Source organism: Protopterus annectens, chromosome 3.part0 (assembly GCF_019279795.1).
Source record: "Protopterus annectens isolate FY-2018-M chromosome 3.part0, PAN1.0, whole genome shotgun sequence".
In the NCBI taxonomy this organism is placed as follows: Eukaryota; Metazoa; Chordata; order Ceratodontiformes; family Protopteridae; genus Protopterus; species Protopterus annectens.
Genome location: NC_056731.1, coordinates 435,499,731 through 435,525,474, shown reverse-complemented (window position 1 = coordinate 435,525,474; position 25,744 = coordinate 435,499,731).

Below are 25,744 nucleotides of genomic sequence, written 5' to 3'. Positions count from 1 at the left end.
ACTCCTGTACATGTTTGAAAGCAGGTTGTGTCAACTTAGGCATCCCTTTTACTATATGTGTGAGTCAGAGAGATGTATCATTTCCAGGGTTCCTACTGAGCCAGTGTATGTGCTATGCATTGCCACTTTGCCAAGGCCAAGGCATACTGGGCACCTCCTTCTGCCTACTGGGGCAGGCTCAGGTTGTTCCTCCTCCGAGTCACGCTCTGCCTGTGATTGGCTTGGCAATAGTGGGGGGCTGTTTGGCCCAGCCCTATGCTGGTCCTGCTGCAGCTGTTTTCGCAGAATCATATTATGTAGCACAGCACATACCATGACAATTTGGGTACATGTAGTTGATGAGTACTGCAAGGCTCCACCAGATGTGTCCAGGCACCGGAACCATGACTTGAGCAGCCCAAAAACACGCACGATTACATTTCGTGTTTGTGCGTGTGCCTCATTATGGCTTTCTTGTTCAGGTGTGTGTGCATTTCTGATGGGTGTCATCAGCCACGGCTCCAGTGCATAGCCAGCATCCCCTACTAAGTGACCATGTGGGATGTCCCCATTGGCAAATGTCTGGTACACCTGCGTCAAATGCCAGATATGGGAATCATGGTAGCTTCCAGGGCAGCCAGCACACACATTCATTATTATGCCCTGGGCATCACACATGACCTGGCAGTTGATGGAGGGGAAGCCCTTGTAGTTAATGTAGGCCCTACCCTGCTCACCAGCTGGTGCTTTGATGCGTATATGCGTGCAGTCTATTGCACCCACTACCTCAGGGTATTCCGCTATTTGCTGGAAGAGACGCATATTGCTGGCCAATACCTCATGGGAATTGGGGAAATATACATGATCACTAACATGTGCTGACATGGCATCCAGGAACTGGTGCAGTACCCTGGATGCTGATGCCTGTGATATCCCCATCATATCACCAGTTGGTCTCTGGAAGGTACCTGTTTCTAGTATTCTTAGGCCAACACATACCTTGGTTTCCACTGGGATGGGTTCCCCTCTGTTGGTTCTGTGTGTGAGGTGTGGCCTGCACAGCTCAACAATTTGCTGTAGGAGGTCTCTGTCCACTCTATAGCGCTCCACTATCTCCAGCTCATGTAACCCCTGGTAGGTGACCCTGGGCCTGTACACTCTTCTCCATCTCCTTACTGTGGGTTGTCCGGAAGCATTTGCATAGTCACCACCCTCAGCAAGTTGCATATGTCTCCTTATGACAGCTATGGCAGCCCCTAGCATTTCTGCTCTGAGTGAAGCTTTTTTCAGTTTTCACTTCTAATAGCTTACTCCTGTCTTGCAGTGTCTCTTGAGAGAAACATACTGCACTGTTGTTTGCAGAATTTTAAGTGCTGGGCTGGGCTACTGTTCTGCTTGTGTAATTGCCTGCTTCTGATTGTTTTCACCTGCTAGTTCTGCCAGTATTCCCTGCTAGCTTCCTACTATTTCTCCTGCTTCCTTTTTCCCTTTTGTTTCCTCAGGGGGGAGCGACGTGCATACCAACGAAAACACGCTCACAGCGGCTAACACGCGCACACACATGCTTAGACAGACTAGAATCTGCTTATTCGGGTTAAAGCGCGCACACAGCAGTGCAAAAAGTTTACAGGTCTTTAAACAGGCTCTTACATGCTTACTCTGCCTTAAACGCGCGCACTCACACTTACACGTGCGCACTGCACGCCCAGCAAGAAACTTTGGTGTTATCCATAGTGTACACCTTCCATTTCTTGGCTTTCCCATGCCTACTTGTTGACACTCCTCTTTCCATGATGTGTGACTGACATCTTTCACATGCCACTGTGCTCCAATGAGCTTCATTTCTTTCATACATTCTCCCCTATGATGTCACCTATCTCCTACTCTGTTCCTCCCCATTATCCTACTCCTACACTGCACGGAATGTGCTCATTTGCTATGTGACAGTAGGATTCACTATCCTACCACTCATTTACATAGGATTGCCTACTAATGCTTAGTTACATGTCTTACACTCAGCTTCCCCTCTTTGCAACCCCTACTTGGTGGCCATGTTGTTTTCAGCCTGCTATTCCCTTACATTGTAAATTCATGCTTTGCATAAAACCCACGTTTGTGGGTTTAAAATTTTTATTTTTCTGTTTTTTATAGCACAGCCCGTTTGTGCAGTGCTGCGCTATGTTTAAACATCGGCGGGAAAAAAAAGCATTTTTATTTTATTTTTGCATCGGGGTACGTTGCCAGTGGCCACATATTTGGCCACTGGCATGCTGCCTGGAACATATGCAATCTTTATTTGGAGCTGACAAGGCTCCATTGTGTTATTTGCAGAATGGTACTCAGCTGTCAATTGAGTACATTTCTGCAGATAACACGGCTCTTACACGGGCAGGTTTCTGCTTCCTGGATCGTGAAATTACCTCATTTGCATGCCTTTCGGCTGCAAGTGAGGTAGTTAGCATATCCACGGCCTGTCCGTGTAAGTGCCGTTTTAGGTGCTCTCTTACACGCACATACAGGCTGTTCCTGGATAGCGATGGCTGCATGGAGTCTTACACTACTCTTAGACTCCATGCAAGCCATCGTGAATCCTGCCCTTAGTCTTCTTTTGATACAAGTCAAAATGCAATTTTACATAGTTAATACAATGATATCAAGTATCACTACTAAAACTGAATGTATTTAACAACTTTTTCTTTTGCAGACCATTCTGTGAAAATATTTTATCAGTTATGGGCTGTGTCTGCTTTAGTTTTAATTTGATTAATTTATTCTTTTGCAATCACAGAATTTAATTTATGACTTAGAACTCTTTCATTAACTCTTTGCAGCTTTTGAATTAACTATTTGCTTAAATCGTTTTATACCAAAAGATTAGAAATAGACTAATATCTATAAGAGACAAAGCTATGTGCTACTGCAAACATTATTTAGTGCTATAAATATACAGTTTCAATATAATTTTAACCATAACATTATGGTCATATTTCTGAACTGCCCATTAACATCTTGGTTGACGAAGTGAACACATTAAACACCTTGGTAAAGTACTGAACTGGGCTTAGATAATAAATATCTGAATGTAATTATTTCAGTATATTTAATACTTGAGGATTTAAAAAATATGATTTATACACTAAAGAATGCTATGTACATATTAGTCCATTAGCTGTATGAGTGCAATATTTTAATATCATTTTCCTCTAACTGGGGTAACCAATACTAGTACTGATAAAATTATGGTCCTAAAATCCAGTGATAAAATTACAATTAATAATAAAATTACAACTTGACAAACTACTTTTGAACTTGTTACTTTACAATGTGTCCTATACAGTATATATCTACACAGATTGTCTGCTATTCATGCATTTCAATTTAGTAGGTACCCTGGACCCATTGTTTTAAACACTGTTCTCCACACATATTCATTGCTAGACATTAATTTCATTTGTACTGAATTATTTACAGAAGCAGGTTAACTTTCTTACTGACAATGTGAAATGCATACATCCTGTTTTTTACATTCTTGCCAAGTCTGTAAGAGGTCAGCTTTCTTGGTGACAGTGTAAAATGCACACGTTCTTATTTTTTTTTACATTTTTGATGAGTCTGTAAGGAAACATGTCCATTAAGCAGATTCCTTATTTTTCAAGCCACAGACAATTAGTATGGATGCTAATCACATATTACTAAACTCTATTTCTACATTTAAGCAAGCTTTATTTTATACCTTATCTATGTTGCATATTTGTAACAGAATTACTTTCAACCTTTGTTCACTGTTAAATACACTCTAACAGCATTTTTCCTGTAAATGTAACTGACATGCTGTTACAGTACTGAATTTTATTCCATTTATGCACGTGTTCTGTTTGCCATGCACTATTTTCAATTCTATTGCTCTAGGTTAATTGGAACACCCATGCATGTTGTTATAACTAATGTTGAAATGTTTTGTTTATGACTAACCAAAACAATTTGTCAAACCTCAACACCATAGCACATTTGGGAAGGCAGATCCCAGTGGATCCGCCTGTCCCATCTCATCTGGCCGCAGCACCAGGCCCCAGTACATCTGGGACCCAACCTCAGGCTGTCTCCTCTGCTGGTCCTGCATCACCCTCAGGTGGAACTGTCTCAGGGGACAGGGCTCATCCCCCTTGGGCATGGGCACTGAGAGGACCCTGACACCCGACACCAGGTCCAAGGTGTCGCAGGGTCATCCAGCATGATTTGGAAGACAGCTTGTGCCAGATCAAGGGCAGGCTGGTGCACCTCAAGGGGCAGGCTGGCCCCATCATCTAGCCGCCAGCATAGCCACCTTCAGGGCCATGAAGGGGCAGTGAGGACTGCCCATGGTTGGGGATCTCAGTCCCATGGTTTCCATCTGGAGGCACATGAGCCTCTGATTCTTAACCACTCTCCCCGCCCAAGGTGTTTAGCCCTCTCATGTGTCATACACCACCCCTGTCTGCTATCTTGTCTGTCTGCAAAAGCAACCTCTCCTACCCAACATACCTCCCCAAACTTATCTACAACCTTTCCACAACATCCCACTCTCATCTTAAAAAAGAACAAAAGGGGCATCTCTCCGCCAAAAAATCACATCCCATACATAGCTCTCCATTTTTCCCCCATGTACACGGATGTCAACCAATTTACCCCTGAATTACTCAACAAATGTATGTTGCCCACACCAGTTCCTGTGGGGTGTGAGGCTCTAAATTCAAAATTGTTCACATCATTCACAGCTGTTGCTGCAGAAGAAATGGAGAGCTATGGTCCTTTCCTACACTTGTCCTGCACATCCCTAGCTGCCTTTCATAATGTTTACCACCCCTGCTTGCCCCCATTTCACCACTTTCCTATCACCCCTTTTTTTTCTTTTCTTTTTTTTTTGGAATTAGTGCAGGTTTAAGCACCGTTAAACAAAGCTAGGTGTCTCTTGGCACTGCACAAAACTGTGCAAACATGCTTTAATTATCTATCGCATTCTGCCAATATTCTACCCAGCCTTGCTAGGTCTCAAACCCAGGACCCTGTGTACCAGGGTCAAAGCAATGTGCCACTACACCAAATGAGCTGTGAGAACTACTAATGCTTTTGTAAATATATCATGCATTATGGTCAGTTAACATTAGGGAAAAAGTCATCATTACCAAGTCTTGAACTCAGGACCCTCTGCACTAAAACCAGAATAATGTAGTACTACACCAAATCACCCACATAGTCTAGTAACGCTTTTTCAAAGATATCATGCATTAGAGTCATTGAACATTAGGGAAAAATATCACAGCCAATTCTCAAACCGAGGACATTAGGCACTAGAGTAAGATCAACACACCCCTAAGCCAAACCAGCTCTAGGGCATTAGCAATGCTTTTGTAAGCATATCATTCATTATATTCATGTAACAGGAAAAAAAGACAAACATGCAGGTTATTGGAAACAGGACCTTCTGAACTGGAATCACAGCAACACATCACCACACCAAACAGCTCTAGGGAATTACTGATGCTTTTGTAAAGATATCAGGCACTACAGGGATGTGACTTTAGGGAAAAAAGACATCACTGCCAATGTTTGGACCCACAACCCTCTGAACTACAGTCAGAGAAACATACAAGTACACCAAATGACCTTGGTAGCATACAAACAGTTTTTACAAACGTATCCTAATTGCCAGTTGCACAGTACTGCTACATATAGTGGCCCAAATCGCACTGTACTTGGACCTCTGATGCAGTCACATAACCAGTACACAGACAAACAAATGCTTCTGGATGTACAGGAGGCCTACAATATCAGGTAGAGCTGACACCTGCATAGACTGTTGCTGAATATCCACAGTTGTGCCCCCTATTTATGGCAGGGATGTCATAAAACCTACTCTGTGTGCCCACATACTGGCAAGGCAGTGCAGATTGGGGTTACAAAACCATGACAGACAGCTCTGTGTCAACTTCATACCCATCGTAACACACATGTCCATGCAAATCTTGTGTTACACAGCATATGCATGCAAATATGTCTTACAAATACACATGCTCGATTAATGGCTCTGTAGCTCTATCTGTAACATTTCTAGCATCTGTCACATCTAGACACCCACAGTCCTGGCACACAGCCCAGTCTGTGGCATGATAACTACAGGCATGTCAATACTACATAGGAATAATTGAGCCCTGCAATGTCCTGCAAAACTGGTTGCTCCTACCGCAGTCACTACCACTAGCACTTTAAAGACCTGCAGGTTGGGACACATCTCACAATTATGAATATGTGTAGTAAATGTTGACTACCACTCTCTGGATGGCACTATTATGCAACATATGCACCACAGGCACATGCCTCACCTGGACTGTTGTGGGTACCCTCAACCAGGCCATGCTGGGACAAAACAGCTGACACTGCACCCTCATGGACAGTAACAGCTTGCTCTCCCCCAATGTCTTCACAATTCCTAGTCTGACTCCTGCCCAGAATGTGGCAGCTGTGGTCTGCTACATATGCAACAGTATGTCCAGCTACCTGCTACAGACCTGACCTTGCTCACAAACATCTAGAGCAAGGCATCCACACAACAGCCAAGCATAAAGGTTGGGGGGACATTGAAGTTTTAAGGGACATGCGTCACAGTCTCTCCCTACAAACATACCCAGCTAATAGACCAGCATCAACTGTAGCAATATGCACAGTCAGATAGAAGATGATGTATGACACTCACATCTGCCTTTCTCCTCACTCACCCAACACACATGTACACAGTACACTGTTTCAGAATGTAAAAGTCTGTTAACAATGGCCAGACATATCATGCAAAACTGTGGATATAGCACATCCATCCAAACAGTGGACAGCATTTCCAAATACCCTCCATGAAGCTGTGGCTCCCATACCTTAATAATGTCCTCCGCACAGGCCAGGAAAAGGGCCAAGGCCCACATGAAGGCCTTAATTATAGCAAATCTAAGAGAATTTATGTTATGTGGATATTAAACTACTGGTGCAAAAGTGTGTGTTGAACTCTGTGTTATGTACTGAGCTTATACCTTTCAACTTTCCAGATTTTTGCAGAATGTGCACATGTTTGCCTCATATCTTTAGTCAAGTTTCTCAGACATTTGTGTTTTTCCTGGCAAATCACTGGCAAATCATTAAAGAATGAAGTTGTAAAATAATAGCAGACATTTGAATGTCAGATATCATATCCTTCAGAAAAGTCATGTGAATGCAAACCTTGTTATTCTATCCGATGTCTAAGTTTGTAAGAGCAATATTTAAAAAGTTTCACTATTTCTGGCCCTTTGTCACACCTTTATTTGTGCCTTTGTCCACATGTCTTGCTCTAAGAGGTTGAGAGGTATGACTGAGCTTCAAGAATGTAACCACAGTGTACCGTACTTGAGAAGAACAGAAATGTATATAACGTATTACCTGTGCAAATGTAAGTATTAATAGTAGAAGGTGGAAGTCTTGAACATACAGAGATAACTTGCAAAAAATCAAGAAAATAAGCTGTAGTGGTTTTATGAATGTGTTATCGCAGTGTCGGTGCAGCAAGCAAACATAAATGTCTACAGCTACAGGTTCTTATATTGTCTTGAAACATAAATAATTAGTATTTTGAAAATGTGAGAGTGTTCAACGGTGTTATGAATTCTACTTATACACAAACATATGAGAGATGTGTACTTTTGATGCAGAGATGTGTAAATGTATGTTATTTGCTGTTAGCCTAGGAAATGAAGGCAGCTGACAAAGAGTGATGTAATCTGAGCTAACCCAACAGTAATGTTGATTATTAACTCCAGACATGTTTCAGAGAAAGACCTTTGCAGTTCGTATGTGTCTTTGTATCTAACAACATCCACCCATCTGCATTTGCCTTGCTAATAGTAAGGAAATAAGAAAAAGTGATTTAGTTTACATATATGGGAATATAGTAAAGATCGCTTTCGATGGTTTCTGTATTTATTTGAGACTGTCATGCAATATTGTCTAAAATAATTCCCGTGATTCTGAACTCTGTAGTTATTTTATTGAGTATTGTCTTGCTCCTTTATTAGTTATTATTAAATATAATTAAACCTGGAAATTGTGGCTGTTCTGTTTAGAGATAAGTAAGCTGTTAGAGTACTTGCATATCTATTTAGTGACACTGTATAGCCCACTGCAATAGCCTTGCTCTTCATCACTCTAACCATTTGGATAATATGCACATCACACAATAGGATTCATCACTCTTTGGTAAGGGCCTTACAGTAGCTGATAAAAAGCTGGATTGTGGCAGTCATAACTATCTTTTAGTCTGAGCAGAAGAGGCCATAGCTAGTAAACCTGTGCCAACCTTTCCCAGAGTGTATGTGTGTGTGTGTGTGTGTGTGTGTGTGTGTGTGTGTGTGTGTGTGTGTGTGTGTGTGTGTGTGTGTGTGTGTGTGTGTGTGTGTGTGTGTGTGTGTGTGTGTGTGTGTGTGTGTGTGTGTGTGTCCGTGTTTGTGATTTCTAAATCAAATCCAAAGTGTGTGTGTCAGATACTTGAGCAGGGACACAACGCCCTGTGCGGACAGAGAGGGTGATGGAGGTTTTGGCTTGACCGGTCTGCTGAGATGTTAACCGTATAGCTGTGCCAGTGGGAAGTCTTATTGGGGATCTGGAGAGACAGGGAGAAACCAGGCCCAGACTGACTGTGATCTCTGTGTGCTCTGAAGGATAAATGTACCTTATCGTGTGTCTACTTGTCATCCTCCCATTGTATATGTCTCTTACTTGTGCTAATGGTGAGGATTGAGGCCCATTGATTATTGGGCCAGTGCAGGGGCATCACACTAACAGTACATAGTTGTGGATACAGCTGGCAAAATCACATCATGTACTGTCATTGGGCTCCTCCCAGTCTGCCAATGTCATACAGAATTATTTCACAGATTGTCCAGGTCTCACTGACCATTCATGACGTACTCTGGCTAGGTCACTGTGTACTGGACACCTGTATCTGATTGCCTATCATCTATGGCTAGCATATCTGGTGGATCCCTGCAGCAGGACTGCAGGTTATAGGTAGTAGTAGTAGTGGAGGGATGCTGGCTCTGGCTCAGCAGCAGTGCATACAAACTGAACATACAATGTAAGGGAATGGATACAGTAACAGATATTCATGTACCATTAGTGTGTCCCCAGGGGACTGGCATGTCACAGACACATTCCCCAAATTCTGTGGACAACCATCACATATTGTCCAGCTGGAGTGCAGAAATACACATTTGTCTGGCATGGGAGTCTACATCTATCAGGCACATGTATCCATTCTGCAAACATCTGGGTACTGCAGATGTCAGCCACCTATGAGGAGGTCACCCTACACCACATATGCACTGCTCTGTGTTATTGTGTACCTCACATATTCCTGGAATGTCCACATGCACCTGTAGTAGCACTCACCTATTTGTTGGATGTAGACTGGATGACATGGTACAGCAACGTTGCCCTAAGGGGCCACCCAGCAGTCAATGGCAGTGATGTGTATGGACACATAGTAACACAGTCTGCCACAGCAGTCAGGCCATTTCTGCTAGTCCTGGTACATCTCACGTTACTAGGCTATGGGCACTATGCAGACATATGCTTAGGCCACATGTTAGCCCATGCATATGTAAGGCAGCAGCTGATGTCCCCATCCAACAAGGACACAGGGACAAGGATGTATGTGCTGTTAACCATGCAGTTGACCAGGTTATGACTGCAAAGGTTTAGGTAGCTACCCTGCCTGATGTGAACAGGGTGCCCATTCCACCACAGGGTGCTTGTGTATGTGACACACATGTGAGATGTCTACAAGCCCAGTCCAGGTCACTCACCAGACTGATGATGTGTGTGTGTGTGTGTGTGTGTGTGTGTGTGTGTGTGTGTGTGTGTGTGTGTGTGTGTGTTACCACAGTGGAGTATGGCTTGCACTCATGGAGCAGTGCCAGCAATGTGGAGTCTGTGATTGCCTTGCATGCTGCAGTGAAGTCACTCCTGAGGAGTATTATGATACCAGGTAGAGAGTTGGACTTATAGCCTATAGGTGTATGGTAGATGTTTGATGGCCTGGTATTCCCTGTAGGGGAACTTCTGTGATGTCCCCAGCTGCTGCATGTGCTGTCTGATGTAAATGATGAATGGAGGATTATGCACATTAATGGTCCTCATTGGGGGGAACATGACACATCAGGATCAGAAGGGCAACGCATGCTGTAATGCCAATACTTTGACAATACTCACATACTGTGCAGATAGAGGGCATGGTTATGATGTGGGTGTTAGCAGTGGATAGTGCTAGCAAAAGTGGATGTGCAGGGTCTGTACATAATGGTGGCCAATGTATGCTGTCTTGTGATGTGTTCCCCTGTTCATGCCTTTCAGGTGGGATGTACCACAGATGGCAACCAGCCATCTCAGAAGCCGAGATTGCAGCAATCATTGATACTCTCAGACTCCATCACAGGGTCCTGTTGGGAAGGAGCCGGCAAAACCTGCAGGAACGCACTGCCCAGTGGGTGGAACTGGTAGTGACTGTCAACAATGTGGGCCACTGCGACAGGACCTACGAACATATCCAACATCATGCCACAGACCTCATCCACAATGCACGGCAAAGGGCTGCAGCTGTGTCCAGGGACTATGCTGGTACAGGTGGAGGGCCTGCTACACAAGCACCACTCACAGCCACGGAGGAGTTCCTCGCAAACCTTGGTGCAGCCACCATATCCCTGAAAACAATCACAGCATATGTCATGGAGGTAGGTGGCACAGAGTCAACAGTCAAGGAGTATCCAGGTAAGGCCCCAGTGGACATCACTTCAATACTGTAGCATTCATAGTGGCAGTCTTTGCACACCTGGATGCATATGTCAGGTCAAACTGCATTTCTGGGTGGGGTTTTGTAATGCACACAAGTGCACATCTATTTTGAATGTCCGCAAATTGGGTAGTATCACAGTTTGTAGTGTACATGTTCAGAAATGCACATATTATACTGATATATTATGCCACATGTGTGTGCACTGACAATACCTCCCCCCACAACTACATAGGTCCCTCTGGTGTGGCTGGGGAACAGCTAACTGAAGTTGATGAGTATGGAACTGTCTTGTTGTGGCTCACCAATACCCTAGGCATGTTAAGGGCAGCCATTTTTTCCATGCACACAACTGTTATGCTTAAATGTATTGCAATATGTGCATGTTCAGTTCTGGTGGGGTTAACTGCGGTGCATCACATTGGTCACTACAGGAGCCTATTCGCAGGTGCTATAACATATTGACATGTACATTTGTATAAGTGTAGCCACTGCGCTATACAGGGGTACATTAGTAGTGTGTACACTGGTGCACCTTGTGTTTGATGAAAGTGCATCACATACTCCCACTCCTCACATGTGTATAGTAGTAGCGACATTAACCGGGCATAGCTGCACTGCATGTTATTGAGGGCCTGTGTCTGTTGTGGTATGATTGTGTGTCGTGAATGTCATCCTTTAGAAAGTGTGGTCTGTATAATGCATTTGTGCCACCTCATCTGTAGGTGTGTGTGTGTGTGTGTGTGTGTGTGTGTGTGTGTGTGTGTGTGTGTGTGTGTGTGTGTGTGTGTGTTTATGTGTGTGTGTGTGTGGAATAGCAGACATTATAGTGCAGGTAGTAATTTACATTTGTCTTCCCCTCACAGGTGAACATGGGTGTTGGGGTCTCTCCTCCTCCCAACCTGATGTCAGTGTCTCATTGGAATCTGATGATGATAGTGGTCATAGTGAGGCACTGGTGGGGTTGTTAGGGGCTGAATCTGTACCATTGGTTAACATCCCACTTCCAACCACAATGTCCCTACATACAGTCAGTATACCCACACATACCCCGTCCCCGGCAGCCACAGATATTGGACAGTCAGAAAGTGGTGGCATCAAACAGGCTAGTGTGGTGACTATGGCATCTGTGTCTGTTGACAGTAGCTATAGCCATACAGTTGGTGAGGTCCCACACAGGTAGATTGACAGGTATGCTCAGAGGAGGACTGTTGCCCATCCAGCCCCTGTCAGAAGTGTCACAGCCAGTGTTACCCAATGCATGTTTTGTTTCATCATGGAGGCACAGTCACGTAGTGAATGGTACACCAGATGACTGCTCAGGGTCATGGATGCAACACTTCCTGCCATGCATGATGACGTCCACAGCATTGGTGATGCTGCATATCATTTTGCCAATGTTGTGGATAGACGGTGGGGTTAGACATCGTCAGTGCTCAACCATGCAATGTCTGCTTGAGCATGTGTGGGAGTAAGGTGTTGGACACGTGGACGTAGGTCAGCAACATCAGCTGAGTAACTATGTGGCTGTGCACATTCACACTCCCATAGTGGCATTACCACCAACACTACTGAAGGGAGGGTGCTGGCCACACCACAACATAGGCCATGGGCACATGGCCCTGGCCTGCCCATCAGGAACATGGATCCAGTAGACAGCAATCACCATCAAGAAATAGTACCGCATCTGGCCTTGGGCCTGGTGGTGCCAGTGACACTCCTAGCCGAACCATTTCCTGTGTCCGTGGCCAGAGACAGTGAACTGTACATCCTGCCATGTACAGTCCACAGCTGTCCAGCATACCCCTGTGTAGGGCTAGCACATGGCTTGACTGTGTGCATACACACACTCACATATCACTATCACAGGCAGATCACCACCAGACATACACAGCTCCTCTCAATGGCCCAGTTGAACTCCACCTTTCCAGACATACACATACATATGATGTCAACTTTATGGCCCAGCCTAGGCCTTTGCAACCCCACACTACACCCTGTACATGTGATGATACCTGTGCCACATCCCTGTTATCCACACCATCGATGCAGGGACATGCTAATATGGATCTGATGCACAGGGTGAATATACAGACCAATAGCAATATTATCCCGACTTGCTAAAATATTAGAAAAGTGTATTCACCATCAATTAATGACCCACCTTATTGATCAAGAACTCATATCTCATACACAGCATGGGTTTCGGCCAGGACATAGCACAACCACTGCCCTGCTAGCATTCATAGATACCATTAATCACAACAGGAACAATGGTAAGCTTTCTTCAGCCCTCTTCCTAGACCTATCAAAGGCATTTGATATGGTTAACCATGAAAAACTAATCTCCCATCTTGTAAACCTAGGCTTAGATAACTTATTAGTCTCCTGGTTTAAAAACTACCTCAACAATAGACAACAGGCAGTACAATGGAATAATAACTTGTCTCCACTCCTACCTGTAACACTCGGAGTACCTTAGGGATCTATACTGGGCCCCTTGCTGTTTTCAATTTTTACAAATAATCTCCACTCAGTTGCAAAAGGTTCAAGCCTTATTCAATATGCAAATGATTCAACTATAATATGTAACGCCCCCACTTTACCAGACCTCCTCAAAAAGACACAGGATAACTTTCACTCAGTGGAAACATGGCTCACTGAGAATGGCTTGATACTCAACCCCCAAAAAAACAAGCTCCTACTATTTCATCCCTCAACTACTACTGCCCCCACATGCACCTTTACTATCCACTCTAATAACGGTACCCCCATATCACCTGAAGCCCAGACAAAACTACTAGGTATTACTATTGACAATAAGCTCAAATTTGATGTACAAATCAATCTGGCCATTAAAAATACTCACAAAAAGCTAGGTAGCCTCTACAAACATAAAGCATTCCTGACCCATAATGCTAGAACTACAGTTGCACGTACACACCTTCTCTCAACACTACTGTATGCCTCACCCATCTTGATTAACTTATCCAAAACAGAAATCAATAAAATGACAACCTGCTTCAATCAGATAGCCAAATTTGCTAACAACAGCTCCTACAGAACACATCACTGCCTAAACCTAAAGCAATTAGGCTGGATGGAACTACCTAACTTACTTATTTATAATCAGCTGGTCACTACTCACAAGATACTCCATCAACAAAATATATCACCCTCACTGGCTGACATTGTCCAACAATATTCCTGTCCTAGGCAACTCCGCTCAACTGACAAATTACAGTTAACTGTTACTAGATCCAACAGCCATGCTGGAGACTCCCATTACTCTTCTTATGTGGCCAAAATCTGGAACTCCCTGCCTACATCCTTATCCCTGATTATCTCACTACCTACATTTAAAAAAAAGCTATCTACAACTAACTCAGCAACAAATGGTTATGTCCCTATTCAACTCCAGACTAATGCCAGATCTACTCTAGTACTATTGTAACCATTGTCCTAAACTAGAGTCCTATCTGTTACTTGCATATAAATGTACACCACATCAAAAGTATGATAACATACATATAACAGTGTTAGTATGAACAATGTAAAACTGTTTAATGACTATTTTAAAATGTATCTGTCTGTAGTTTGTAACTTAAGTATCTGTAGTGTATATACCTATAAGTGTCAATAACTGGATACCCTTATGGATCTAGGTGAAATATGTACCCAAGTTTGTCTGTATGTTCTGTAAAAATTGTCTCTCTGGAGCTTTTCTCCCTGGGCCTCCACTGAAAATGGACATATATCCAGCTGGACTATCCTGGTTAACAAATGTAAAATAAAAAATAAATAAATAAATATAGTACAGTGTAGTAATGTCATGCTGTGTAAGGTGCTGTCTGCTGGCAATTGTCATGGGTAGACATTGAAATGTATGTACCATTCTGCCATGATGGATTATTGCTGTTAGTACTGCTGACTGACTGTGGACTCACATACCTTATTCTGTTGCTATTCCAGGTGTCTGTGTGTGTACAGCCTGTGGAGCTGCTGACATTAGCGAAGCTGAGCATGGTGCAGTGAAAACACAGTGACCTTTAAATCACCAAGGTATGGCTGTATATGTACATATTTAATGAGGTGCGTATGCGTGCAACAGTGTGTGAGGGACAGTGGGGGCAGACAGTGTGACCTTGCATGCATACCCCTTGAGACAGCCAGTTAGCCTTCATACATGTCACCTGGGTGTTTTGTAGGACCACAGGTTCATAGATACAGAGGAGGTTACTAGCGTAATGGACCTGGGTCCCTCACAAGAATAGCCATTACTTTACCCCCAACAGAATCATCCATCAGCACCTGTTGCCCCTGCCATTGCTGAACACAGGTTGAACCCCAGGGACAGATTTTTTTTCCTCATCCACTCAACCTTGATGCAGTTGATGACGGTATGCATGGTACTGTGTTTGACATGTTTGGGAAGTGTAGTCCTGACACAGGGCAGCCACTGGTAGCCAAACCTGATTCTCCTTCATGTGTTTCTACTATTTCATATGCGAGTCTAGCCTCTCATGCCGGTAATGCACACAGAGTTATACTCTCATACATGGTGCAGCTGTTGAAGGCCTGAGCACAATATTGCCATCTTGGCATGTCACAGACACCTGTAGAAAACCTGAATGGTAACCAATGGGCCAGTACTGATTACAGGCTGTCTGTGTGAAACAGGTGTTGAGGGCTATGGCTGACCTTTGTGGGTGTTAACATAGCCTTTACAGATGTCTGCATAGGTGCATAGCAGACCGGCCATGCTGCTAATGTATTGTTGTACTGACTGAGGACTATTCAGAGGTAATGTCCATCTTTTGTCTGGATGTGGTCCCTTTATCTATGTGGTGAACCACATACAAGCAATTCCTGACCAATGCCACTACTTGTTGCCTGAATGCAACATTGTTGCCATCCTGAGTACCCAGGTCTGTCATCACAGTCTGTGTGTTTATGGGGTTGTTGCTGATGTGTGAAATACTGGGGACATGTCCTTGCCATATGGCATGCTGACACTGTTGTCTGCATTCAGCTTGAGGCCAGGACCTTGCTACCATTCCATACCCACTGTATGTCCCATTGCAGTGTGTTAACAGCAGTTTGTGGCTCAATGACAGACTGCAAAATACTTACAGTTGACATAGCCTTAGCCTGTACTTACGTATGTGGGTGGTGGCAATTAGCATTCATGCCTATATACATGTGGGTTATTGCGGGCAGCAGGTAGTCACAGGGCCTTCACATGTCTACATATTGCACACACATAGGTGACACATATTGTGGTTGCCACCTTATCAAATGTGGACTGTGGGACATGACTTGTAGTAACGGGGGATATTTGCCAGGACATGCCATGCCCACAGCAAGTGCAACACATGGGACTTCCTTTGGTTTGCTACTATGACACCTTCTTTGTGTGACATTCACTTAGCTTATGCTATTTGTCATAACATTAAGGTGCTTCTGATGTGATATGACTGCTTTATGCAATCACTAGGCAACTGTATGAAATGTTTGTTGTCCTACACTCTTGGGACCTCATTATTTTTTCAGTTGTTGTCACAATTCATACATTGCCAAACATGGACTGCAACCTGCAGGGTGGTACAGATGGTGGCCATACCTATGACATCTGAATATGTCTGCAGATTGTCCTGATGTTTGACACATATTTTCTTTCTGTTATAACATTGTGATTTTCTGGCAAACTGTTGTAATATCATGACAGACTAACATTGCAGATTAATGACGGATATTGTCATGTAACTACAAATACCCTTCAGAAAGTCCATTCAAATGTATGCCTTGTTTCAGTATTTACTTTCCGTGCATGTCACAGCAATATGTGAAGGCTGTACTCAATATTTAGTCTTTGCCCCAGTTTTCCATTTGGCTTTAACCAGGTGTCTTTCTGTGAGGGGTTGAGAGGTATGCTGGTGGCTGTAACACAGTTAGACTGCTGCAAGGGGATACATACACACACACACACACACACACACACACACACACACACACACACACACACACACACACACACACACACACACACACATACTGCCTAGTTTTACAAACAATACTGCTAAATACATAACACAAGCACCATAGAGCTACTATAGTGTTGCAGTGTCTGCCACTACTATTCAAGTGGGTGACAATTGCAGGGGTTGTTAGGATTGCCAATGGTGGGTTCACAGGCCCTTAACATAGTAGAGCCATATAAATGTCTATTGATATTATGGGGGAGGTATGAAACATACTGTACAGGCATTATCATTGTATTTGCATGCTTCAAAGCATGTATACATGAATCTGTAGTACCTTTATGCATCCTGAATTGTATATTTTTAAGAATAAGGAATAGGAATGTATTTTAATGTATTATGATTTTATACTTATATGATTCAAATGAAATGATAAATATATAAAGTATGATGGAGATGCTACTAAATATAAGCCTATGTTTCACAACTTTCCACATGATAATGAATTCTGTTCCTTTAATTTTTGAATTTCACATCAGTGACGTGTAGTTCCTTATGGAGCATTGGCTAATTTTGAATGAGAGAGATGGGTATAGGAATGATAGCAACTTGTGAAAGAAGTTAATGGAAATGTAAGTGGAAAGATATTTAAATGTTTTTAAAGCTTTCTTCACTGTTAATGGTCTGAAGAAGCCACCGGTTAGGTGGTGAAAGCGCTTACCGTTCTTGTCAGTTTGTTTTAATAAAATTACGTGTGATAATACAGCCATACATTTGGCGACCGCTTTGTTTTCTGACTACTTGCTATAGTTTAAATATTGCTGTTATAAAATTAGAAAGCTGCTAGAGTGACAGGGTTTGTTTTAGCATACATTTTCTAAAGGATATGAATTCTGAAACTGAAATTTATGTCATTACTTACTGACAGAAATCTTCAGATTATTCCAGTGATTTACCAGAAAAATACAAATTTTATGAGGAACAGTCCAAAAATATGAGCCACAAATATAGACATTCTGTGAAAATCTGGCCAGTTGAGAGGTGTGGCTACAGCCGATTGGCTGATGAAGATGTGTAAACAGTCCAGCACCTCAGTGATATACTGTCTGGGGATCTCCAGGTTGTGTGGTATCCTTATTAACTGAAAAGTAATATCCTGGTGTGGGTAAAGAGTGCATTGGACTGTGCAGAATTTTCCATAATATGTGTGGTATAGTCTACCTAGCACTATGATTTCCTGGTATGTTAGTGGCAGAGCAGTATAGAGTAATGTGGTGAATTGCTGAAAGACATTTCTTTATAGGTTCATAGGAGGTTACTATGTTATTGGCCCTGAAGCCCTTAGAATCCTAGCAGACAAGAGTTTAGCCCTTAAGACATGTCAGCACCCAGAGTCCTTGTCCAGTAGGGCACAGGTGGAATCACAGGAGTGTATTTTCTGTTTCCCATGCAGTTATTCAGGGTGCACTTCAAAAGGGCTATTAAGGTGCTCTGCTTGATTTGGACAGGGAGTGTATTCCACAGACAGGGGAGTCTGTGGGACACATATCTGTTGTGCCAAGTCATATTGATATCACAGACCAAGTTGATGCTGTGCCTACAGATTGCTAAAGTGGAGCTTGACTTCCAGCTATGCAGCAGTCCCATCATGGATGGGTCTGGATTGCTTTGTATGCCAGACACAGGTCACCTCTGAGTAGTCTGTATGGAAGTGAGTAGAGGGACAGTGCTTTTAGCCTGTGTGTGTAGGGTTGGTGTTTAAGGGCCTGGATTCTCCCAGTGAGGAACCTCTGTGGTCTCTCCAGCTGCTGCATGTGCTTTGTGAGGTACATGTTGAAGGTGGCATTGTACACAATAATTGGCCTTATAAGGGTAGAATACATGGATCTTATGACCTCTTTATCCCTGGATGACATACCCGTACTTATGATGTGGGCCATGTAGAAAGATTTCCATATAACAGAAGCAACATGGTGGTCAGAAGTCAGGTTGCTATCAACCTGGGGGGCCAAATCCCACACTACTGATTGTGTATGTAGGACATTGCTGTTAATGTGATAATATGTGGGGACATCACTCTCCCCAAAGGGGATGATGATGCTGTTAGAGTGTACTCAACAATATACTAAGGTTGAAAGTAACTTTGCTACAAATATGGAACATAAATAAGGTATATGATAAAGCTTGCTTAAATGTAGAAATAGAGTTTAGCAATATGTGATTAGCATCCATACTGAATGACTGTGGCTTGGAAAATAAGGAATCTGCTGAATGGACATTTTTTCCTTACAAACAGGATGTATGCAAGAGCAAAAATGCAAAATCTGCTTTTAAAGAACACTGTGACAATCTGTTTCCTTAAAAACATGTTTTTCTGCATATAAAAATAATGGACACAATATGTTTCCTTAAACAACAGGACATGTTTATGACACTGTTACAATATGTTTCCTTAAAAACATGTTTCTTCTGAATTTGGCACAAGAACAGATGTTCTTATACAAAGATGCAAATAGAATACTAAAGACAAAAAACAGGATGTTCACAATGTCAGAAAAGCTGAACAATAATATCATTAAGACAGTTTGCGTCAGCATCTGCAACAATCAGTATTGTTTCTACAGGTTGAGCAATTCTCCAAAACAGAATACCAAGAGGAAATGTATATGTATGTGCATGACTAAAATTGTATATAAAGATCTGTATTAATCCAGTTATGTTAGGGATATTGGTAGGGACACATTTGTCCCGAGGTAAATGTTATATCTCTCACATCGTCTGTACTATATGAGAAGTAAAGTGGAACAGTACTTTAATAACAGATATCATGCCTCCCTTAAACACTTACAGGTAGAAATGACAGACCTTAAACAGCATCTGACGGAAAAGGAAGAATTAGATGAATTAACAGAGACTAACCTCCAAAATACTATTTTGATATCCCAGCTTAAGGAAGAGTTAAAAAACACAAAACCAGTCCAAATTATAGATCAGGGACAGGGAACCACTACAGATTTATATGCACAGTCTGGATTATTACAGTGCTTACCACAGTGGAATGATAAAAAGGCACATTTTATAACATGCTTGCATTTGAAGAATGGGTGGCATATACAGCAGGATCTGATATATGGACAGATGCATTACTTAGATGTTTCTGGATTTTCATTCCCAAATGTTTTAAAACTTTCATTCAATTAAAACAAGATGATTATCAGTTAAACACTAAAGTAGGATGTATGGCAGTCATTTTAATGGCATTTACAAAAGGGCAGCCTCTCACAGCCAAATTATTAGATAATTTTAAAATTACTATCACAGATAAATTAATGGAACAAAGTGAACATTTTAGACTTGCATTTCAAATCATATATCAAAAAACAGACAGAGACATGGGAAAAAGATACATACAAAAACAGTTAATAAATTGCTTCTTAGAACAAGTCAAAGGGGTTCCAGGGGATAGTAAATGTATCTATGAAGAAAATTCTGATACCCTCACTGATTTGGTACAAAAACTAATGAGGGGACGGACTATGGCTGATGATAAGACATTATACTCACACCATATCTTTGCATTTGAAGATAACAGTGAGCCATTTGAAGTAATTGGTGAGGTAAAAAACAGGGGAAGGCAAAGGTGGTGTGACCAACCACCAGCAGAAAGAGCTGCGTCAGCACCACCAGCTCCTGCCTCTATGTCTGTAGTACCAGGATCAAGTACAGGTAATGAGCAAAAGGCACCTACATGCTTCTTTTGTAAAAAAAAAATAGGACATGTTAAGCAAAATTGTGATCATTACAAAGCCTGGCACAAAAAGAAGGAAGAACAGGGGGTGTTTCCAAAATGAGAGCAAACAAATTTACAAGAAAAGTCAGAAAAGCAGGATTATGTACAAAAACCTTACAATATTGGTAAAGACAGTTATAAGAGCCATCAATATACAGGAAAAGGGGAAGTATGCCCTGTAGATTTTCAAACAGTTTCACCTGTAAATTCAAAACATTTAATAGAACAGGCAGAAGGAATAGCTAGGCAACAGTTAAAAAAAGATATTGAAAAAGATAAATATGTAGATCATTCAGACACAGAGGAAGATGACAAGCAAAAACATGAGGTGTGTCATATTGCATTTGATAATAAAGGAGAGGATGAGTGGATTTCCTTACAATAGGGATGTGCCCCCCCCCCTACTCTGGTATCTTTTCTGACTACCTTTAAAAAGGGTTGAGATGGACGACCACTGATTGATATTTGGGTAGAGGGGTCACTGTGGAAAAATGTCTTAATAGACACAGGAGCAGCAGTATCTGTTACAAACCGACAGTTACCAGCAAATCCTATAAAAAAGGTTTGCATTTCAGCATTTAATGGCACAGAACGCTATGCAGTGAGTAGCCAAAATGTAGACATAAAGTTTAGTCAAGAGGGACAGACATGGAAGGGTGCATTTTAATGCATCCATCTTGCTCAAATACCATTATTGGTATGGACATTCTAGGGCCTTTGGGCATAGTAATTGATTTACCTAATGAAATTCCGTGTATGGGAGACAAACAACAAAGAGAGGAAGAGCAAAGTACAGGTTGCTATGCAATCTCTCTATCTGACAAACCTGAAAAACCTACAGGTTATGTAAATACAGACAGTGAGGATGTATGGAAGCATTTACTACAACAATTCCCAAATCTGTGGTCCAAGAGTCCCAATAATTGTGGGAAACTAGAAAGCCCAGTAGGGGTAGGAATTGATCAGGACTATATACCACCTTTTCAAAAACAATATCCTGTTCCTAGGGAAGCAGAAGAACATATGGAAAAATGTATTACAGAATGGGAAAAGAAGGGATTATACAAAAAGGAAACAGTCCTACAAATTCACCAATCTGGCCACTTAAGAAAAAAGATGGTAGTTATCGTCTTTTTATTGATTTACGGAAGGTTAATCAATATACTACTCCTAGAGCACATTTGATTCCAGGAGTCCCAGAGTTGGCTGCACATATTAAGCCACAAAGTATGTGGTTTACAGTAATAGATTTAGCAAATGGCTTTTTTCCAGTACCACTCAGGAAAAATATTGGCCAAAATTTGCCTTTACATTTAAAAAACAGTAATATGCCATGACAAGGTTACCACAAGGGTTTCAAAATAGTCCAGTTATTTATCATCAGACAGTAGGATCCATTCTACAACATTTGGAAAAGGATGATTCAGTAATACATTATACTGATGATATTTTAATTCAGTCAGAAACAGTAGAGGAGCATGTACAGCTTCTTAAGAGAGTTTTTCATACTCTACAGCAAGCAGGGTTTAAGGTTAAAAGTGAAAAAATTCAGTTTATGTCACAAGAAGTTAAGTTTTTAGGTACTATTATAAAACCAACAGGAAGGTCTCCTTGCCCTATACATGTACAAGGCATTTTACAAATGGAAAAGCCACTGACTATAGCAGACTTACATAAATTCATGGGAATCATGAATTACAATATGGAATTAATAGAGGATTATGCAGCCATGGCTGCTCCCCTATACAAAATGTTACAGGAACAAAATAACTCCATGTTTTTAGAGTGGAGATCTCATGAAGAGGAGGCATTTTCACAAATAAAAGTAAAACTAGCACAAGCTACAGAATTAATAGCACCCACACCAAGGTTACCGTTTGTGCTACAAGCAGCAGCAGAAAAAAAAAAACACTGTTTGTGGTACTACTACAGGAATGGCCACATAGTAGTGACAACAGAATGGAAAAAACATTACGCCCAGTCACTTTCTTTAGCAGGAAGATGACTCCAGTGGAACTGGGCTACCATCCATGTATACAGCAATTATTAGCCATTTACTGGGGTATTAAACAAACTAAATATTTGACCGTATTTTTCCAGCATTATAGTACAAACACCACATCAACCAGTAAAAGCTCTGATGGACAGTTTTGAAATGAAAACAATTTCAGATGGTATTAGTCAGGCAGCCTTTGCAAAATGGATGGCACTTTTTGGAATGAAAACTGTTACAATACAGACAGGGGACAAATACTATTTGTCAAATCACATGGGATACGAAGGAAAACAGCATAACTGTTTAGAGAAGATAATGTCACCTGATGTGCAATTTTTAGCATCTGATTTTGATCACTTTAAGCCATCCATCTGTGTGGATGGAGCACGATATTGGGACCAAGGCAGATACTGGGCAGGATTTGCCATAGTTCCAGAGAATCCACAGCTGGGTTCTCCTGAACTAATCAAGTTACCAGGGCATATGTCAGCTCAAAGAGCTGAACTGGAGGCAGTACTGTATGTGCTAAAGTATTGCAATCCTGTTATCATTTTTCAGATAGTGCTTACATAGTAAATTCTTTAAGACTGCATATGGAAACCTGGGTAAGGCAAGGATTTGTGGATAGTGTAGGTAAATCATTGCAGCATGCTGAAGTATTAAAAGACATATATAAAGTTATAACAATGTCAAAACAACAAGGACAGTGTAGCATCTTAAAAGTAAAAGCACATCAAATGCCAACCAGTGAAACTTACAGTTTAAATGTGTTAGCCGATACTTTGGCAAAACAAGCAGCACAAAATGGAAAAGAACTTTAGGAATATGAGTATGCCAGTGTAGAAGTTAGTGTCTTAAAAGAGTTAGATGAAGAGTCAATAGAAAAAGACCTTGTAAATATACAAAAACATCAGGGCTTAGAAGAAGAAACCGATCAATGCAGATTAGCAGGTATACCACCAAAGGAGTACTATGCATACACCACCTCCAAAGGGTTACAGTTGCCATATGTACCATTTCAGTTGGCACGCCAGTTGGTCAAGTTAAATCACCAAATACTGGGCCATATAGGAACTGATAAGTTATGGGCTGTTGTAAAAGAAAAGTGTTGGAACCCAAATTTAAAAAAGGTCTGCAAGCTGATTGTAGAAGAATGTTTAATCTGTATGCAGGTGAATGCTAAAAGCAAAAGGCCTCAGTTACATTGAGTACAGCCAGCGGATGGGCCATGGTATGCAGTTCAAATAGATTATGCAGGTCCATTACCAACAACAAAGGGAGGTTACAGGTATCTACTAGTAGTAGTGGACATCTTTTCAAAATGGGTAGAAGCAATTCCTACCAAAACCATGACAGCAAAGGCAACAGCAGAATCCTTATGGAAAAATATTTTCTGTCACTGGGGATGGCCACAGGTCATAGAGTCAGACAATGGCCCACAGTTTATTAGCAAAGGTTTCATGTTCCATACCATCCACAATCTAATGGCATTGTAGAACGTATGAATTGGAAGTTAAAAGAACGTCTAAAAAAGGCATGCTTGGAAAAGGGCAATACATGGGTACATCATCTGCCTGGTATTTTAATGGATATTCGAGCAACACCAAACAGCAAAACAGGCATTTCCCCGTATGAAATAATGACAGGCTGCAAAATACCCATACAATTACCATTTGACCCAGATTTACCTAATGGTAGGCCCATGCTAGAAATCAGCAAACATCAGGAATAGCTAAAACAACTTAGCAGTAATGTGACTATAATGCAAGGGAGCAAGCGTTCCATCTATGGAAAAGGTGCCAATATTGCCAGCTGAAGAAAACCTTCCCTGTGGAACCAAAGTATTGGTAAAAACATTCCAAATGGAAGGACCATGGGATAGCAATTGGCAAGGCCCTTTTAAAGTAGTGGAACAAATTGGTCCATTAGTGTACAAAATCAAAGGAAAAAAGAAAAACAGAACAATGTTGGTACATACAAATCAACTAAGAATGATCAAAAATAGTGAGCAATGTAAATCTGATTAAATGTATTCTCTTGTAGGTTTCCAACAGAGAAAACCATAATGAAATTGACTTGGTTTAAAGTGCATCCTTTTGGAAATCCAGTTTCGGATGACCAAAGGCAAAATTATTCAACAATGGAATTTCTACTTAAAGGATGGCTTTTTAAATTGATAATAGCTATCATACTAACTATTATTGTATTGCTTAGTATTAAATTATACTTACAACCTATCAAACTGTAAAGTTACATAAGAGAGTGAGTAAAGAAATGTGGAAAATGAACAAGATTGGTCACCAACTTTTAACACGTTTTTGGCAAGGTAATGTTGGTATGCAAAAAGCATGAATGTTCTAATTGTTGGGTATGTAGTTTAATACCAAAAATAACAGGGGTAATGCCTCTAATACCTATTCCACTAAATTCTCTTAGTAGTTGGCGGGTATTAATAAATGAAACAGGAGATCAAGTCATATGTACAATTACGTAAAGCAAGAGTATAGTTATCTGCAATAGTGCAGAGGATCACATGTTTTCAACAAAATGGAACTGTTCCAGTGGGTAATAGCAATTGTTTTCAAACAATTGAAATGATAAATTTTCACAACCACATACCAGTACGTGGAGTATTTTCTCATGGTTTTCCTATTTTAATACCAATTAAAGGTCAGTTATTTCATTTTTTCACAAAATGATAAAAATGAGTGTAAAACCAATATTACATGTTGGTGAAGTAACACAGATAAAAACTTTACAGTTGTACATGATAAAACTCCTACTATGGGGCAAGTAAATGACAGTCTGGTAAATAGCAGTGTTGCTCTATCAGATGGGTTATATTACATATGTGGTAAATATGCTTATAAATGGTTATCAAAGGGATGGGATGGCACCTGTTATATAGGATTAGTGGTACCAGCAATGCATCATGTAAAAGAGTTACCAAAAGGAAGCATTAGAAATGCAAAAAAGAAAAGGGATATATTACCTGTGATTGAAAGTCTAGAAAATCCAGTAGACACCTTAGATACATCACATATATATAATCAAAATCTTGATTATATTAAATTAAAAGATATGGATTTAGGAGATGATGTAATCTCTGGAGCAGGTATTTTCCCTTGGTACGGGGCTGCAAAAGCCATCTGGGA